Here is a 20967-nt window from a genome sequence, read left to right as displayed (position 1 = left end):
AAACACAAGCCATTTCTTTGCAGACACCCTTTTGCTGCAGATTCCATTTTTTTGCTTTGCATAAACGGATAGCGACTCTGCCCGCAGTTATGCGGCAAAAACCAATCGATTCTTTTGAAGGACAAAATTTTCAAGTTAAGAGTCACTTCCCCAACAGTTCTGACCTTTCTTCATTGAATTACATCTACAAGGGACAAGATTTAACAATGTCAAAAATTGAATTTGGGGAGATTTAAGATAAAATAAAATCAATGAAAATGAAAGTAAATTAGCAAAAGCAAAATAAAAGGACTTGGGATGCCTCCCAAGAGGGCTACTTTATAGTCCTTAGCTGGACTTTTCATGAATTTCACTGAAAAGAGGTGAGGGATTGGAGAGCTTGTAACAGCTTGTTCCTATTATTGGGTCTCCAGTTATGTAATGTTTCAATCTATGCCCATTGACCTTAAAATTCCCAGATTTTTCACTCCAAATTTCAATTGCTCCATAAGGGAAAACCTTAGAAACTTTATATGGACCAGTCCACCTTGACTTAAGTTTTCCAGGGAACAATTTCAATCTTGAGTTGAACAACAAAACTGAATTACCTTCTTTGAATTCCTTTTTCCTCAGATGCTTATCATGCCAAACTTTAGTTCTTTCTTTGTAAATACGGGCACTTTCATAAGCATCCATCCTCAATTCCTCAAGCTCATTAAGTTGTAACAACCTTTTCTCACCAGCTTGCTTAAGATCAAAATTCAAGGTCTGAATGGCCCAATATGCTCTATGTTCTAGCTCCACAGGTAAATGACAAGACTTACCATACACCAACCTAAAGGGAGTAGTTCCTATAGGGGTTTTGTAGGCAGTCCTATATGCCCATAAAGCATCATCTAGTTTGATAGACCAATCTTTCCGAGAATTGTTCACTGTTTTCTCCAAAATATGTTTGAGCTCTCTGTTAGAAATTTCAACTTGTCCTGAAGTTTGAGGGTGGTATGGGGTAGCTATCTTGTGCACTACACCATACTTCCTCATTAGGCTCTCAAATTGCTTATTGCAAAAATGGGAACCCCCATCACTAATTATAGCCCTAGGAGCTCCAAATCTGCTCAAGACAAATTTCTTCAAGAATTTCACTACCACTCTAGCATCATTAGTTGGAGTTGCAATAGCTTCCACCCACTTTGACACATAGTCAACCCCAACTAAGATGTATCTATTACCATATGAAGGAGGGAATGGCCCCATAAAGTCTATTCCCCAAACATCAAATAATTCCACTTCAAGAATATTATTTAGGGGCATTTGATCTCTTTTTGACAAATTTCCACTCCTTTGACATTTATCACAATCCGACACAAATTTCCTCACATCCTTAAAAAGATTTGGCCAAAAGAAACCAGCTTGCAAAATTTTACTAGCTGTTTTAGAGATTCCAAAATGTCCTCCATAATCAGAAGCATGGCAATGATGCATAATACTCTGTACCTCCTCTTCAGGAATACATCTCCTTATTAAACCATCACAACATCTCCTAAAGAGTAAAGGATCGTCCCATCTATAAAACTTCACCTCATGCAGAAACTTTTTCTTTTGTTGCCATGTCATACCTAGAGGTAAAACTCCACAAGATAGATAATTCACAAAGTCTGCATACCAAGGTAGTTTAGCAACAAGAGAGAAAAGTTGTTCATCCAAGAAAAACTCATCAATAGGGATTTCATCCAATTCTTCATCATCCAATTTCAACCTCCTAAGATTATCAGCAACTACATTTTCAGCTCCCTTCTTATCTCTAATCTCCAAATCAAATTCTTGTAACATCAGAATCCACCTAATGAGCCTAGGTTTAGCCTCCTTTTTACGGAGCAAATACCTGATGGCTGCATGATCTGAAAATATAACCACCTTTGAGTCAATAATGTAAGGTCTGAATTTTTCCAATGCAAAGACAATTGCTAAAAATTCCTTTTCAGTTGTTGCATAATTTGTTTGAGCCTCATCCGGTGTTCTACTAGCATAATAAATAGCATAAGCCTTTTTGTCCTTTCTTTGACCAAGAACAGCCCCAATTGCATAGTTGCTAGCATCACACATAATTTCAAAAGGTAGGCTCCAATCAGGTGGTTGCATGATTGGTGCAGTGATAAGAGCTTGCTTCAACCTGCAAAAGGCATCCAAACACTCTTGGTCAAATATAAATGGTGTATCATTACTTAACAAATTAGACAAAGGTTTGGCTATTTTAGAAAAATCCTTGATAAAGCGTCTGTAAAACCTGGCGTGTCCTAGGAAACTTTGAATTCCTTTGACATTGGTAGGAGGAGCCATCTTCTCTATCACTTCAACTTTGGCTTTATCAACCTCTATTCCTCTGTTAGACACCAAATGTCCAAGCACTATCCCTTCCTGAACCATGAAATGACACTTTTCCCAGTTTAACACAAGGTCAGTATCTGCACATCGCTGCAAAACTTTAGAAAGGTTAGCCAAGCATATATCAAATGAAGATCCATAAACAGAAAAATCGTCCATAAAAACCTCCATTATGTCTTCAATGAAATCTGAGAAGATTGCCATCATGCACCTTTGAAAAGTGGCTGGTGCATTACATAACCCAAATGGCATCCTCCTATAAGCAAAGGTTCCATATGGACAAGTAAAAGTGGTTTTCTCTTGATCATTTGGATGGATAGGGATTTGAAAAAAACCTGAATATCCATCTAAATAGCAAAAGTAAGAATGCCTAGCTAGTCTTTCCAACATCTGATCAATGAAGGGAAGTGGAAAATGATCTTTTCTAGTGGCAATATTTAATTTTCTGTAATCTATGCACATTCGCCAACTAGTCCCTGTTCTGGTGGGAATTAATTCATTATTTTCATTTTTGACCACTGTCATTCCACCCTTTTTTGGAACAACATGTACTGGGCTCACCCAAGTGCATGCGAGATGGGATATATGATCCCTGCATCAAGCAACTTCAAAATTTCCTTTTTAACAACTTCTTTCATATTTGGGTTTAACCTCCTCTGATGTTCAATAGATGGCTTACAATTTTCTTCTAAAATGATTCTATGCATGCAAAAATGTGGGCTTATTCCCTTAATGTCATCTATGGTGTATCCTAAGACTTTCCTAAATTGCCTCAACACTCTTAACAACTTATCAGCCTCTAAAGTACTCAAGTTTGCATTTACAATTACTGGATAAGTGTTATTAGTGCCAAGAAATTCATACCTGAGCTGAGAAGGAAGTTGCTTAAGTTCTACCTTAGGTGCATCTTCTTCCTTGAATGATGGTTGCTTAAATTCAACTTTTTCCTTTTGTGTGAGTTGAAAAATTGGAGCAGAAATGAATGGTGGACTACCCTCTAAGTGTTGAGCATATGCAGCTACATGAGGGTTGTCATAATCTATGCCTCCTCCATGAACCAAACAATTTTCAAGTGGATCTTCTGGATATTTCTTTCTAAAGTGTTCTTCAACCAGCTCATCAATGATATCAACTCTCAAGCAAGTATCAGCTTCAGAATGATGCTTTTTCATAGTGTTATTAATATTGAAAACCAATTGCTCTTCACTAACCCTAAGAGTCAGCTTTTCTCCTTTCACATCAATCAATGCTCTCTTTGTAGCTGTGAAAGGCCTTCCCAAGATAATTGGAATATTAAAATCTTCCTCCATGTCCAAGATGACAAAGTCAACAGGTATATAGAACTTCCCAACCTTCAGAGGCACATTCTCCAAAATCCCTTCAGGATACTTAATTGACTCGCTACCAATCAAGAGAAATGTGGGTTGGTTTAAGATCTCCCATGTTGAGCTTCTCATAAATGGAAAGGGGCATAAGGCTAACACTAGCCCCTAAATCACATAAGGCTTTTATAGAACAAGACTCTCCAATGTGGCATGGAATTGAAAAACTCCCTGGATCCTTAAGCTTTGGAGGAAGTTTCCTTTGGAGGATAGCACTACATTCTTCTGTCAAAGCTACAGTTTCATCATCTTCAAGTTTCCTCTTGTTTGAGAGAATTTCTTTCAAGAATTTTGCATAAGAGGGCATTTGTGAAAGAGCATCAACAAAAGGCACATTTATGTAAAGTTTCTTCAAAACCTCTAAGAACTTCCCAAATTGCCTATCAAGCTTGGCTTTGTGAAATCTTTGTGGAAAGGGAAGTTGTGGCTTATAGGGCTCAGGAGGTATATATTTCTCTTCCTTCTCTTCAATTTTCTCTTTACATTTTTCTGCACTCTCTTGTTTTTCACTCTCATCAGTTTCTTTCTCATTTTCTCTCTTCTCACTGTTTTCACTCTTCTCATCATTTATAACTTTCCCACTTCTTAAAGTAATAGCTTGACACTGCTCTCTTGGGTTTTCTGGTTGACTTGGAAGTTTTCCAAAAGATTTAGCACCTGAGGAAGATGCTTGTTGTGCAATCTGGTTTTCCAAAGATTCATTATGTGTTTGCATCTGCTCCACCTTGCTTTCATCTCTCTCATCTCCTCATCATGCTTATTTTGGTTAGCAAGAATCTGTTGCAATAAAGCTTGATGGTGGAATTTCGTTCTTCTTGATGTTTTGGTGGAGGGTTCATATTTTTCTGCTGAAAATTAGGCAATGGTTGCCTATTTTGCTGATATGGAACTTGACTTTGCTGTTGTGGTTGAAAATTCTGATTTGGAACTTGACTTTGCTGATTTCCCCATGAAAAGTTGGGATGATTCCTCCAATTTGAATTGTAAGTTTGAGAGTAAGGATTCCCCATTTGCTTGTTTCCATAATTACCAACATATGCTGCTTGTTCTCCATAATCTACTCCACAGCTGGTAGTTTCCTCTGCATAAGCCACTTGTTGTGAACTTCCAGCTGATGATGATGAACTAACCAACATACTCAAATCTTCCATCTTCTTAGCAAGGACATTTGTAAGTGCATCAAACTTTGCATTAATCATGTTGAATGGATCAAGATCATACATTCCAGCAGCTTGCCTCTTTTGAGTTGGAGCTGGTCCTCTTGGACTACTCCAAAGATGAGTATTCTTTGCAATTTTCTCCAATAGCTCATAAGCTTCATCTTCATGCTTAATAATAAATTCTCCTCCTGTTTGAGCATCAATAATCCCTCTAATTGCAGGAGTGACATTTGTGTAAAAATTCTGATTTATCATCCATTTTGGAATGGCATGATGTGGGCATAATCTCTCTAATTCCTTCCATCTCATCCATGACTCATATAGAGTTTCATCTTCTCTTGGTCTGAAAGCTGTCATTTGATTCCTCAACTCTTGAGTTTTTCCAGGTGGAAAATATTGTGCAAGAAATGCATCAGTGAGTTGCTCCCAATTTGTGATGGAGTTGTGAGGTAAAGAATCAAGCCAATCCAATGCTCTGTCTTTCAAAGAGAATGGGAATAGCTTCAATCTTGCTGCATCATCTGACACTCCAGGTTGTTTTTGCATGTCACAAATCATAGCAAACTTCTTCAGATGTGTGTGTGGATTTTCAGAAGGATGTCCTCCAAATTGAGAATTTTGAATCATTTGAAGAACTCCAAAATCCATCTTGTAGCTATTTGCATCAATCCTTGGTCTTGCTATGCTCTCTCTCAAGTCATCAAAATGAGGAAAAGCATGATCCATCATACTTCCCCTAGGCACGTTTGCATTAACAACTTCTTCCCCTTGGGCTTCATTTTCATTGTTTTGACCATTTCCAGCATTACCAACACCAATTCTAACTCTTTCATCAGCCATGTCTGCTTCAATTTCGGTTTCTCTCAAAGCTTCCTTTCTTTTTCTGGTTTCTTTCTTGTTGGCCTTACAAAATTTCTCAATTTCTGGATTGAACAATAAGGTTGTGTCACTTGAGCTTCTAGCTCTTCTCATAAAAGATTAAAAGTACCTGAAAAAGAACAAACAAACACAAAATGAAAATATAAGAAAAATAAAACTAAAACAACTAAAATAATCAAGAATTCTATCTTAAACAAACAACTCCCCGGCAACGGCGCCAAAAACTTGATGCGTCCCTACCGCAAGTGCACGGGTCGTACAAGTAGTATAGAAAAGATATCGATCCCACGAGAAGTCGTGTTAATGATTGAATTTTTGATATAAAAGTTGACTAAATCGAAGTATTTATGAAATTAAAGTAATGAATTGATGGGTAATGGAGTGTGAAATCTATATGTGCAAAATCAATATTCTATTCAACAATGTATTAATTAAACTAAAATTGCATCAAATTGAAATAAGCAAGTTCAAATATGGCAATATTCAAAATGGCAAGTGATTAAATTCGATTAGAAATTAACAATGGTAAAAAGGCGATTCCGGAGTTCGGGATTTCATATTTGAGCTATTTTGGGATTTTAAATTGGTTATCCAATCTTATGAAACTTATGGGTTTTAAGGAGATTAATTCTTAAATCCTTTGAGTTCCCTTTCGAGTGAGACAAAGAGTGCCTTAATCAAACTAATCCTACTTTCGTGGAGTTAGAATTAATTAAGACCCGTTAAGTTCTTTAATTAATATGTGAATCCTCTTAATCCTTAGCCTATTTCTAGGTCTAAGTTAATTAAGTCCAATTTCTTGATTATCTATCACAAGGCCTTCTCCTTTCGGTGCTTCAACCATGGATTATGAACATCACTTAATGGGATCCTACACTAAGTGTGTCATTAAGCATACAAGAAATGAATAAAACTCACTAAGACCTCAAAATATGGATTACCCAATCAAAATCCACAAAATATCTCAAATATTACAACCCTTACTCCAGAATCAAAAGTAAACTACTCACTATCCATAATGCTTACAAGATATGATGAGTTTAAATGGAAATAAAGCTTTAATCTAAGCTAAGAAGTAAGAAATTAAACACTAGAAATGTAGAAAAATGTAAGGAAAGAAAGAAATCTGCAAATCTTGGTTGAAAATGGTGTGGAAGGTGAAGGTGACTCTTCAAATTCTGCTCAGCCCCTCCTTTCCTTTTCTGCTCCTTGTCTCCTTCTAAAATGGGATAATGAGACTATTTATAGCATTTTTCTAACATTGAGCCCTAAAATGGTATGTTCTAGGAGGAATTATTTGAAGGAATCTTCTGCCAGCTCATTAATGAACTCTTTATGAGACTGCATAAGTGGACTGCATAAGTTATGCAGTCCCTTATGCAGTTTTCGGCTGGTTCTGAATCACTTATGCGAAGCTGCATGACTTGGTGCATAGGTTATGCACAATTCCGTGAAGGTGCATAAGGGAGGCGAGAATGTGCATAAGTTATGCAGTCTCCTTATGCACATTTCGGCTGGTTCTGGAACAGTGATCTTTCTCCTTATGCAGATCTGCATAGCTTATGCGACAAGTTATGCACAGTTTGGTCAATGCATATTTCAGCTTGAAAACTTGTTTTTGACATCTTTGGCTGTAGAAGACACTCCTCAATGGCAAAATTCTCTTCAGTCCTTCAAAAACACCATTTTTCCTACAAAACAAAGTAAAAATCAAAAATTGATCCAAAATCGACAATTATGAAAAACTAACTAATTAACTAATGAAATTAGCTAAAAATGACTAATAATCAAATAAAATAGTTATGAAATTAGACCTAAATGACTATGCAAAATATGTGCATCAGTCGTATGCATCTAAGATAAGAGTTGCAGAGATGAGAATGTTAAGGTGGATGAGTGGACATACCAGACTAGATAAAGTCCGTAATGAGAGTATTAGAGAAAAGGTAGGAGTGGTGCCAATTGAAGATAAGTTGAGAGAAGGGAGATTAAGGTGGTTTGGTCATGTGAAGCGTAGACATACGGAGGCTCCAGTTAGACAAGTAGAGCACATTAGGTTAGAGGATAGAAAGAAAAAAAGGGGTAGACCTAAATTGACTTTGAGGAGAGTAGTACAGCATGACCTAGAAGTATTACACATTTCTGAGGATTTAACCCAAAATCGTTCAGAGTGGAGAAAGCAAATTCATATAGCCGACCCCAAATTTTTAGGATAAAGGCTTAGTTGAGTTGAGTTGAGTTGAGTATTTAAAGAGAAAAAACATATACACTGGATACTAAATAATCTCTTAAAAGACACAAATTATTGCAAAGAAAAGAGCAATAACTCCCCCACCTCCCAACACCTCATAATTGTGCATCATTGACATGAAATTAATTGCACCTAAATCCAACACTAAGGGTGGAGTTTTCCTATTTATAGTGCTTATATTTTGAGAAAAATTAATTAAATATTTTCTCAATCTCATCAATTTAAGTGGCGTAGAAGCAATTTGAATGAGATAGCTTGGCCATCCCACTTAATTTTGCCTCATTTGGTGGACATCCCATTACTATATTTATATTAAAACTATCAAAAATCTCATAAGGTGTGGCAATGCCATTCCTCTCTACATACCCTCTACTTCCTTCCTAATCTCCTCGATAAAAAAATCCCTACAAACAGTCTCTAGTTTGCTACATATATAGCTAGCTGGTAGCTAGGCTTATATATAATTTGTTGTATATATATAGATATATTATGATCATTTACAGAATCTTTCATCATTTGTATATGTGGGATTTATTTATTTATTTTTTGATTGGTAGAATTAAGCAGATGGGTGTGAGGAGTGCAAGAATGAGTGTTATAAGGCTTGCTTTAGTCCTCCTTACGTTGCTGATGATGAGCTCTTGCATAGCTACTATTCGATTATTAGTTTGGATATTGCCATATACTTCTCTCAAGTAGTTTAGATATCATTGTATACTTTTTTATCTTTCTTATCTATAACTAGCTTATATATACTTTGTACTTGTATACTGTTTACATATAAGAGAGAAATATAATTCACAATTCAAGCTAAAACCTCTACATGGTATCAGAGCTTCTGTTCTCATCATGAGTTCTTCCTCTTCAGCCATTTCGTCCACCTTAACTTCATCCTTCTCATCCTCTCCTTCATCTGCTCACCACACCTTCTCTATCAAGCTGACCAACAAGAATTATCTTGCTTGGAAATCTCAGTTTTTACCTCTACTTAATTATAAAAAATTACAAGGATTTGTTGATGGCACTTGCACTGCTCCTCCTAAAACTATTGTTAGTTCCACTACCTCTGAACCTGTCCCCAATCCTAATTATGAAAGTTGGTTTCAAAAAGATCAAATGCTCTTAAGTTGGTTGCTTTCCTCCATTACTGAGGAAATTTTTCCATATATTATTGGGCTGTCATCTTCTTTGGAGGTCTGGCAAGCTCTTGCCAAAGCTTTTGGCTTAATTTCTCAAAATTGATAGCTCCAAATCCACATTGAGCTCCAGGAGCTAAAGACAAATGATCTCTCTGTTTTTGAATATCTTCATCATGCAAAGCAGTTAACTGATGAACTACAAGCAGCAGGTCGACCTCTTCAACTTGCAGAATTCAATGTTATCATTTATTGGAATATAGGAGCTAAATATCATCCTATCATCATTGCCTTGAATCTTTGGACTGAACCTGTTTCGTTTAATGAACTGTATGGGCAGCTTGTAGCCCATGAAATCTTAATCAAAAGTGCACATGAACCTCCTACTATTAACACTGTTGTTTAATCTTCACTAAATCCACCTCTCTTGCCAACACCTGCACGTCCTGCTTCTTCTTCCATCAATAACAATTTCAGGCCTCGTGCTTCATGTCTGATTTGTGGTATTAAAAATCACACCGCTAATAAGTATCGCTGGCGATTCAATCCTTCCTTTAATAGTGGTTTTTGTGCATCTTCTCCATAAGCAAATTATCATTCTGTTCATTCACATCAGCAACCTACTCCAGCACCAATCACTTGGTTTCCTAACACTGCAGCCAATTTCCACATTACACCTGATATGTTTATTCTCAGTGTTACACATGAGTACAAGGGTGATGATCAAGTCCATGTAGGTAATGGACATGGTGTTCCTATTTCCCACACAGGTACTGCATCTATACCTTATGCAACTGGTTCACTAAAATTAAAAAATGTCTTATGTGTGCCACACATAGTGAAGAATCTACTCTCTGTCCAAAAGCTCACCACTGACAATAATTGTTTCTTTGAATTTTGGCCAAATTTCTTTTGTGCTAAGGACTAGGTCTCCAGGCGAATTTTGCTTCAGGGGCCAAGTGAAAATGGCATTTACAAATTTCAGAATCCATCTAAGCAAGTTATGGTTGTTGAACACCTTACAATGGATGATTGGCATCGACGTTTGGGTCTCCCACACCAACGAACTATCTCAAAAATAATCAATGATTTTCGTTTACTTTCTATCACAAATAAAATGACTCTTTATTCATCATGTCTTTTAGGAAAAATGTCCAAAGTTCCTTTAGCATCTATTTCACATACTAGTCAAGCTCCCTTCGAAATTATACATTCGGATGCATGGGGTCCTACACCTGTGCAATTTGCTCTAGGTCATCGTTATTTACTTTTATTTGTTGATGATTTTACCCAATATACATGGGTCTATTTCTTAAAGAATAAAAGTAATGTCTTTAATTGTTTTATTCAGTTTGAATAATTTATTCTTCGCCAGTTTAATTCCCATATAAAATCATTCCATTCTGATTGGGGGGGTGAATACCAGCGTTTGCATAAATATTTTCAATCCACTGGTATCCAACATCGCATAGCTTGCACATATACACATGAGCAAAATGGTACTATTGAAAGGAAAATCTGTCATTTGGTTGATACTGGCCTAACCTTTTTATCAGATGCTAATGTTCCTTTAAAATTTTGGAATTTTGCCTTTGATTTTAGTGCTCAATTGATCAACACACATCCCTCGACATCACTACAAAATGAAACTCCCCACATTAAGCTATTTAACAAGTCACCTCATTACTTAGATTTCAAACGCTTTGGGTGCACCATTTTTCCACTTCTCTGTCCTTACAATCGTCACAAGTTTCATTATCGCACCCAACCTTGTGTTAACCTTAGTCAAAGTCCAAGTCATGCTACTTATCAGTGCCTTGATCCCACTACAGGTCGCATTTATCTGGTTTGTCAGGTCAAGTTTAATGAGTCTGTGTTTCCATTTAGGCTTCTTGTCATGTCACCTGTGCCCTCTGCATCCAACTCGCCTGCAAATACGCAATGGCTTGTATTGACTGGACATTCAACACCTCACTTGGCAACTGGAGCAAATTCAGGTCAGTTACTAAATCAATCTCCTCCTTTATCTCCTATTTTGAATTCAACCTCATCTCCATCACCTCTTTCTCCTCCCCAAAATCAGCAAATTTTCACTCCTAATCAACAATTTGTTTCATCAGATCTGCCAACCCCTACCTCACCAAATCACTCTGTTTCGAATTGTAATACTGGTCAAGTTGTGACTGCATCTACTTATCCATCCCTTAATCTGTCCATTGACTTATCTCATTATCCTCTTACCTCCTTTCACTCTAATCCTGCTGGACAATCTGATATGTGTACACATGCTATGACATTATGGCCTAAAACTATGCAGAAGCATGTTGTCAATCTTGTTACTAAGGACACTGATTATCTAAAGTTTGAACCAAAGACTTATACCCAAGTCAGTTCTTATTTTGAATGGAGAGATGCTATGTCCCAAGAGATTAATGCTTTAATGCAGAATCAAACATGGGAGTTAGTACCCAGACCACCAGATAAAAATATAGTTGGGAACAAGTGGATTTACAAAATCAAAAGAAAACCTGATGGTTCAGTAGACAGGTGTAAGGTTCATTTGGTAGCCAAGGGGTACTTTCAACAGGATGGATTATATTATGATGAGACATTTAGTCCATTAGTGAAGATGTCAACAATTTGCACAGTGCTCTCTTTAGCAACGGCACATGGCTGGCCAATTCGATAACTCGACATATCTAATGCCTTTCTCCATGGCTATTTGGATCATGAAATTTTTATGGACCAACCAAAAGGATTTGTTGATCTTGCTTCTCCCTCCTATGTTTGTAAGCTACGGAAATCATTATATGGGCTCAAACAGGCACCACGAGCTTGGTTTCATCATTTGTCTAGCTTCTTACTTCAGTTGGGGTTTATTGCATCTAAGGCTGATTCCAGTCTCTTTATATATCACAATGGTGGTGTCTCTTTATTCATCCTTATATATGTTGATGACATCTTGGTTAATTGTTCTGACAATACTTATTTACAGTGGTTCATGTCTAAGATCAAGGGGGCTTTTTCGGTCAGAGATATTGGAGCATTATTCTATTTCCTTGGCTTAGAGGTACATCACACTTCTATTGGTTTATTGCTAAATCAACAGAAATATATTGTGGATCTTCTTTCTCAAGCATCAATGCTGAATTGCAAGCCCTGCCAAACTCCTATGGCCACCACTCCCCCACTTACTAAATTCAATGGAGTCTCTTTTGATGATGGTGTTCTCTACCGGTAAATAGTTGGTGGATTACAATATGTGACCTTAACCCGATCAGATATCTCTTTTGCAGTCAATAAATTGTGTCAATTTATGCATAATCCAACAGATGATCATTGGAAAGCCGTTAAGAGATTGTTGCGTTATCTTTAGCACACTAAATCATATGGCACACTAAATCATATGGCCTATTCTTTGCTAAAGACTCACCTTTGGACTTGCAATGTTTTTTGGATAGTGATTGGGGCAGTGATATAGATGATCGTCGGTCCACCAATGGGTATGCTCTCTACCTTGGTCGCAACTTGATTTCTTGGATGTCCAAGAAGCAGCCTACAATAGCTTGCTCCTTTACGGAAAGCGAATATAAAGCTTTAGCCAATGCCACTGCTGAAGTTATGTGGGTTCAATCTCTTCTACATGAACTTGGTTATCCTCTTCCACAGCCTGCTATCTTATGGCGTGACAATGTTGGAGCTATTTATCTCAGTGCCAACCCGGTATTCCATGCTCGCACCAAACACATCGAATTAGACTATCACTTTGTGCGAGAGCAAGTAGCCACTGGTACAATCCAAGTTCGATTTCTTTCTTCTGAAGATCAGGTTGCAGATATCTTAACCAAGCCTTTAGGCCAATGTTTGTTTGACAAGCATCGTGACAAGCTTCAGCTCCAAATTTTACCGCCATCAGCTTGAGTTGGGGGGGAGGGGGGGGGGTGTTGGGGGTGTATTCGAGTATTAGTTTGGATATTGCCATATACTTCTCTCAAGTCGTTTATATATCATATCAGATTTAAAATTCAATTGTATACTTTCTTATCTTTCTTATCTGTAACTAGCTTGTATATACTTTGTACTTGTATACTGATTACATATAAGAGAGAAATACAATTCACAATTCAAGCCAAAACCTCAACAGCTACAAATAGGAAAGCTTTAACGGTGGAAGTTCACGTACAAGAGCAGCGACACTTTGTCGAGGACAAGGATATGAATGCTGGCAACCCTTATCCTGGAAGCAGTGTCAACAACCACCATTACATCCCCAGGCAGGGCTTTAACAACTATGGCAGCGATGGCGGCAACAGTGGCAGTGGGTAAAACCTTGCTATATATAATGTTTATTATATATGTAAGAGATGGGAGTGTAAGATCTTTAATATATACTGCAATATGAAATATGCAATAATATATATTTCAGATAAGAATCATTATTGTGTTCATCAATCCACCTGGGCTGATGGCCATTTTTCACGATCATAAATTCATCATAATTTCCATTTACACCAAATTGCAAGAGTTGAATTTGACTTGAAAATCGAATGCTGGAGGCTGAAACACAAGGTTCTTTGTCTTGTAGGTCTGTGTACTTCACACTAAATTTAGTCCATGAAGGCTTTGATTGTCTTTACATGGATCGGATTTCCATTCAGAAGATTTAACCCACAAGTAATACAGACCTCACTAAAAATTAAAGGAGAGATCTAGAAAGGAAAAGAGTGATTTTTAATCAGCTAATTTTTTTTAATTTTAAAATTTAATAGAAAATTAACGATTTAAGTAATGATTAATGGACTATCGAGCAAGAGATAATCTTCATCGACTCAAACTCAAAATTTTTTTGCTTTATACATTTTAAAAATTAGAAAAAAATTAATCAAAACTATTTCCAATTGACTTTGAATTAATTAAATTATTAATTAGTTTTTTTTAATTTCTTGATAACATGTATTTTTTAATGTGATCAATTGAAATTATAAATGATAAATAGTATCTAAAAACATTTTTAAAAAAATCAAATAATAAGTTTTTTTTAGGTTAACGAATATACTTAAGTATATTTTATTTGTATGTATATGTCGTTATTAATTAATTATAATTTTTGAAAATTATATGAATATTAAATGATAAAGATGTGCGTTATTCAATTACAGTCAAATAATAAAATTAAATTAATAACATTAATTCGATTATTTAATAGTGACAAATGAAATTTCTTCACAAAATACCTTTGTTGATTTTGAGCCTAGTTAGATAAGCTAGTTTTACCATGAAGATGGATATAATTGGAGATCCTATTTATACAGTGCCAACAATAAAACCCTAATCCCACTTACTTTTGCTGAACTAGCTCGCCTTAATTACTATTGAATGCCATCATTTACATTTCAATTTGTAGATAAATTCTCTCCAATATGGACAAAAATTTCTCTAAATTCATCATTTTATCATTTTTAAAATAATATTATAGGGTCAACCCATTTAATTATTAACCCTCTTTGGTGGAGATCCCATTACCAAATTTATATTAATTATTATGCTCAATCACACAAGCCCTATGGACTTCTCTATAAAAACGGAGTGGATTTGTCTTCCTCTCCTCCATTGAACTCTTGTCTCTGTACTAGGGTAAGCTATAAGCATGTATATATAATCTTTTTCTTTTCTTTTGAGGTTATTCTTGTATATAATTGTATAAAGTTTGAATACTTTTATTCTTTGGTTTTGGTAAACAGAGAAAAGTAACCAAGAAGAATGCAAGAATGAGGGTTTTGGTGCTTGCTCTAGCCCTGATGATGGTTGGATCCTGCTTTGCTGGGACCAACAAAGAATTTGTTGTTGATGAAAGGTATGAAGCTGAGAAATGGAGCAGCCGGCACCTTGTCGGAGACCACCAGGGAATTGATGAGCATGAGGAGAACGATAATTGCTGTGACCACCATTCCACTCCCAGGAGTAAATATGGTGGCGGTGATGATCCAGGTGGCAAAGTTTAGCACATCTGAATCATAATTAAGCACCATAATAATGTTTGTGATATGTTTTCTTCTTCTTCTTTTTCTTCTTCTTCCTTGGAATGATAAGTCATAGTAGATCTTGCCAGCTCCAATCATAACTGAGGAGCTATATCTATATATAATCGATATGGTTTTTGGAACTTTAAAGTTCAAACTTTAATTAGTCTGTGTACATCTTGTGTAATCACACCATGTGAATAAATAAATCTTGATGTTGTTTAATTACGTAAGTCTACGGATTGCTATATAAAAACCAAAACCATCTAATTTGTGTGAAAATTAATGATGGATTTTTTTTTTAATATTGAGAAATTAAAATATGGTTACAACAAAGGGTTGGTACGAGCGGTGAAAATTATATATTCTTCAAGTGTTAATCCCCACTAAAAGCACTTGATTTTATAATGAATCTCTCAGTGTAAGCAGGTTTAACTCAGTAAGTTAGGAGATACTTGTAATTTACTTAAAAAAAATGGGATTATTGTTATTATGAGATTTTAATAATTTCACTTTTATTACATTAAAGCATCAGTTATTAAAAATGATGACATATATACGCTTTTTTTCAATAATTAGATTTAAAATAATTTTTTAATATTTTATTATCTACAAGTTAATATTTATATTTTGAAATTAATTAAAATTTAAAACTTCAAAGATAATCCAAATTTAAAAGAATGTCAATATTCCAAACAAAATGTACATCATTTTATATGTCTTATATAATTAACAATTTAATTTTATTGAATTTCAAATATTAATGTATGTTTTACAACAAATATTTATATCAGTTGGAAGTTTAAAATGATAATATCTTATCAATTCGATGTCCATAAAAAATAAAGTAAAACATAAAAAACACATTTATTTGTTAATAATAAAAAATAATTTTTTAATTTAAAAATTAAAAATTATTCATATCTTTTATAATTTAAAAAATAAATTATTTTTTAAAATATATTTCAAAACTGATTTTACTATCAAAGTTTGTTTAATATGCGTGTTATTTATTTTATAATAATATAATTAATCTGTTATCATTGTAATAAATAAATAGTTCAAAACAATTATTCAATTTTAATTATGAAAATATTATAATATAATTCTTGTCATAGAAAGTCATTGATTTTCATTTGAAAAACAATTGGAAACAAAACTTTTATGTAAAAGGAAGACAACATAAATAATTTAAAATTATTTTTTAAATTTTAGTTAAAAATTAATTTTTAATTATTTATTTATAAAACTAACACATGTGAATACATTCTTTTGTTTTCTAATTCTTTTGGAAATTCTCCAGAAAATTATCCTAAATTTTCATAAATGAGTAAAACTTTAACTTCTAAAAAAAAAATTACTTTAAATAAGTGATTTATATATTTATTATAACCACATGAAGTGCATATATGGCTAAATAATACCAAACTTAGATGGAAGGGTTCTACCCATAATCCGGTCAGAAGAGGGCTTTCCTCCATCCAGAGGGGAGAGGAAGGCCCATGAAGGGCAGGAAGCTCAACAACAATTGAGAGAAACTAAGCAGGAAAAAATCGAGAGAAAGAGAGAAAAAAGTAAAGATTTCCCAAGCTTAAGGGCGAATATCACATTGCTGGTCAATTGATATTTGACTTATTATTATTATTATTATAATCAAAATTACGTAATTAAGAATTTAATGAAATAAAAATTAGAATATAATTTTTGTTACTTCTTGATGCCTTTTAATATTTTTAAATATTCTCATAAAATTCTCTCCAGCAAAATAATATATAATGCCTTTAATTTATTTTACTTGAAAAATGAAAATTAATATAATATATAATCATAATTTATATTTTATTTAATTTTTTTTTTAATTTTGTAATGGCTGCAACAAATATAATAGAAATGATGGCAATTATGATAAGTTTCTTTTTTCAAAGAAGGCAGTGACAAGTGATTAGTGTATATACATAAAATTGACTCTCACAAAAACTTTAAGTCAAGAAAATTTTTTATGTAGTAGAAATAATATAATATAATTAACTTTCCAAAATAAAATTTTGTCAAAAGTGTATTCTACCAAAATAACTCAAAATCATATGCATATCCAATACATCTTGGTAGTTGTTCCATCACAATAACGGAGATGTGGGGTGTTTTTCTTGTGTTACAGCTTGCCTAGGAAAAGGGTGAAAGAAAAGTTATTATTGAAACAAATAGTATGGCCGTTGTTTCTTGTCTGGTTAAGGAGAATGCTGCTGTTACTTTAATTTTTCTCCGGAGAATAGTATTCAGGATTTGTTGAGAAGGGAGTGGAAGACATTTTGGAAGTACTTTGCCATTGGGTGCTTACTTTTATGAGCAGCCCCCTGAAATTTCTAATCTTCTTCCTCTGGATATTTGTGGTGTGGCTTTTGCTAGGAGCTGCCCTGCCTAATTGCTTTGTTCTTTTCACTTTCCTTTTTCTTTAAAAAAAAAAAAAAAAAAAAAAAAAAAACTCAAAATTATATGCATATCCAATACATGCAATATTGCAATAAAGTTTTTGTAAAATCCTACCATATAAGGTGGAATTTCCCTATTTATTGGTGTCAAAAGATTTTCTCTCGAAGCATCATTTTTATGATGCCAATATGGGATAAAATTTATCCAAAAACCATCATTGATAATTTTTAAAATAATTTAATATGGTCATCCCACTAAATTAATTAGCCTCATTCGGTGGATACCCCATCACCAAATTTTTATTATTTTATTATTATTATTATTGTGAATCACGTAAAACCCTAGCCAGCTGACCCCTATATAAACAGTTTAAATTTGCCATCCTCTTCTCCACTCATCAACTGTATTTGCTTTTCCCTTGGGTAAGTAAATTTATGTACATTTATATAACATTTGGATTTTTTTTTTTCTAATCATATATAAAAGCAATTAATTGATGTATATATATATATATATATATAAAATCATAATTCTGGTTGGTTTTGTAACAGAGAAGAAACTAAAAGAGTGCAAGAATGAAGCTTCTAGTGCTTGCTCTAGTCGTGATGATGGTGGGATCTTGCTTTGCCGGAGACAACAAGAAAGCTTTCGCCGTCCAAAGTGAGGCAAGGAGTGGTCGGAGCCTAGCAGACGATAAGGATGAAATTGACAACTATCCTGAGAGCACTGCACACCATGGAATGAGTAGGGAAGAATTCGACAAACAATATGGTAGTGGCAGTGGAAATGGGAAAGGCAAAGGGAAGTAATACCACCTATGTATTATGATTTATGAAGGTGAATTATATCTATAGTTAAGGTGTTGTAATAAATCCTTAATTAATAGTCTCTGGGAGATCAATCTTATGAGGAACAATTTAATTGCCATTGATAATGGCAAGTTCCATCATAATCAACAATCAAAATTTACCTGTTGTACCCACAAAAGTTGCATAAAATAATTTCTCCCATACTGAGATCTATGCATGGTTTATGTGGGCGATGATCCTTGCTAAAATAGTTTGTGTAGGGCATGATGTCAATGTATCTTGTATAATTAATCACAATATGAATAAATAAAGATCTTGTAGTTTTTATGTAAGATTTGCCTTATTCATTATATATATATATATATATAAAAATTAATTCAAATTCATCATTAAATTAAAAGAAATCAACATATTCATTCCTAATATCTCCTGCAAATTAATTATATGTATGCATGCCCTAAAACTCTTTTTAGATATATGTATCCCAAGATCAATTTTACCAATGCATAATTCATGCTCCAAAATTGGAGTGGATGACAAAAATTTATGTGTCCTAAAATCAATATTCCACGTCTTTAGTCCTGAGATGCACATACACATGTGTCCTAAAAGTCAAGAGTACGTGCATTCGATCAATCAAATTAAAATTTTAATTGAATCTAAAATATTTGTTATTTTATGTAGTTTGAATTTTGAATATAGCCTCATGAATTCAAATTGTATAATTCGATTAGAAAGTTTTGTGTTACGATTCAAATGAAATAAAAGTTTGAACTAATATAAATACTAAATTTTTTTTTATACTATTGTGGGAAATTATGAAAAATTCAGAAAACACACTAAAATTAGAATTTGAGAGTTTTGAGTAATTATACTTTTCTCCTTATATTGCCTATGATATAGACCTTAAGGTATAATCTCATAAATCTTGTGAAGATTTTGTGAAGGCTTTTGTGATGATTTGTTTTGGAGCTGTACCTCGTCCATGTTAAGGCCATGGCCCTGGAAGGGTTCTCTACAATAGTATTGGCGGGTATGTCGAGTTGAGCTAGTCTCATTTCATTGGCTGCTGCCCCTCCTCAAAGATTATAGGAGACTGAGAGGTCATGAGCTCTGTCCACTCCCCCTCCCAAGGTTGCAGTTGACTGTGATGTTTGCTTTGACTCCTGAAATCCAGCATCTGACTAAAATCTATGTCAAAAATGGTGGTTTTCTAGTGAGCAGTCATGTTTCTTGCTTGTTGTGGAACTTTTGTGTTTTGTCCTTTCCAATTTCCTTCTCTAGCTCCGACAGATCGAAGCACCGACAGCATTAATAGGGTTCATAGAGATTGCTTTTCCGGTTTTCTAAGGTTAGAGGTTTTGGGTTTGGATATCTTGAATGTGTTGGGTTTCATAGTCTTTTATTGTTTTACTTGGCCTTTGTAATTTTGCCTTCTGAGAATGCAAATTGAAATTTGTGTGATAAAAAAAAGATAGATATATATATGTCATATTTGTCCCTTGTCGCGGCATATTAATAAATAAATGTTGATAACTTTGTTTTTTAATAAAAAAAAGTTGATAACTCAGTTGGCAACACTTTCAATTCTTGCAAAACGTCGCTAAAGATCTGCTTAGCTTATATATATATATTTATATACGTAGCCACATTTGGTTAAAGGATAATTAACAAGAAAATGAAAAAAGGTTAGATGTGGCAGGTGATGAGATGCTTGGGAAGGACACGTCAATGATTAAGTAATTTGGAATGAAATCGAGTGATTGGAAATATCTTTATAATGGATTAAGAGTAATTAAGGAATATGTTTTTATAATCATTTGAAAAAGGTATTTAAATTTTTTAAAATAATAATTTATTAATAAAATCATAAAAAATTTAGAGGTTCAAGCTAAATTAAATTCATCAGATCCGCTAATACATTCAAGCTTAGGATTAAAGTGTTAAGTGAAAAAACCTGAATCAATATTAAAAAGTAAAATATTATATAAAAAGATCTGAGACTCAAATTAAATAGTGAAATTAGCATGTAAAATAACTGTAATTATTAATAAATGAACTACTAAATTAATTTATCTCTGAATCCAAGCTAAAATCTAATTAGACTCTTATAAAAATAAATTCCGTTATATACAACATGACTAAACTCAAAAAAATCTTATTCAGTAGAATGGATAACAATAACGACTTCTCTATTTTCTATTTTAATATATAAAAATTAATTTGAAAATATGTATAATTATAAATATAAAAAAAAATTCCGGAGGTAATATTTATTGAAGCTCATGAAAATGAGAATTTATAAAGGTGTCGACAGTATGGATTTAATATATTATCGGTTACTTAATTATCAGGGACTGGTTAAGAATTTAATGTGTTTGACATTTTATTGTTATCCATTGAGTTCTGGTCATGATTTTATTATTTGTAATCTCCACCAAAATTATCTACATTTTTCTTTTCTTATTCAAGAATCACATATTAATTGAATAAAAATTAAAGGTGGTAAATTAGTTGGATGGAAGGACTTAATAAGTTG

At 34.0% G+C, this 20967-nt stretch overlaps 2 long non-coding RNA genes and 1 other non-coding gene across 3 annotated transcripts; all 3 read left to right on the top strand.

Moving 5' to 3' along the window:
* Positions 1 to 5168: 5168 nt before the first annotated feature.
* LOC131169808 (small nucleolar RNA R71) lies at positions 5169 to 5276 on the top strand. The gene has a single exon (XR_009140719.1). It is a non-coding gene; the product is annotated as a small nucleolar RNA R71 (small nucleolar RNA).
* Positions 5277 to 14684: 9408 nt separating this feature from the next.
* Positions 14685 to 15414, top strand: LOC110659878 (uncharacterized). Its single transcript, XR_002495813.2, has 2 exons — positions 14685 to 14803; positions 14911 to 15414. It is a non-coding gene; the product is annotated as an uncharacterized LOC110659878 (long non-coding RNA).
* Positions 15415 to 17985: 2571 nt separating this feature from the next.
* On the top strand, positions 17986 to 18760 carry LOC131180734 (uncharacterized). The gene is made up of 2 exons (XR_009149416.1): positions 17986 to 18041; positions 18171 to 18760. It is a non-coding gene; the product is annotated as an uncharacterized LOC131180734 (long non-coding RNA).
* The last annotated feature ends 2207 nt before the right edge of the window (positions 18761 to 20967 follow it).

This window comes from Hevea brasiliensis, chromosome 1 (assembly GCF_030052815.1).
Source record: "Hevea brasiliensis isolate MT/VB/25A 57/8 chromosome 1, ASM3005281v1, whole genome shotgun sequence".
Taxonomy (NCBI): domain Eukaryota; kingdom Viridiplantae; phylum Streptophyta; class Magnoliopsida; order Malpighiales; family Euphorbiaceae; genus Hevea; species Hevea brasiliensis.
The sequence above is the reverse complement of the archived record's forward strand: the minus strand, read 5'-3'. Positions and strand labels throughout refer to the sequence as shown.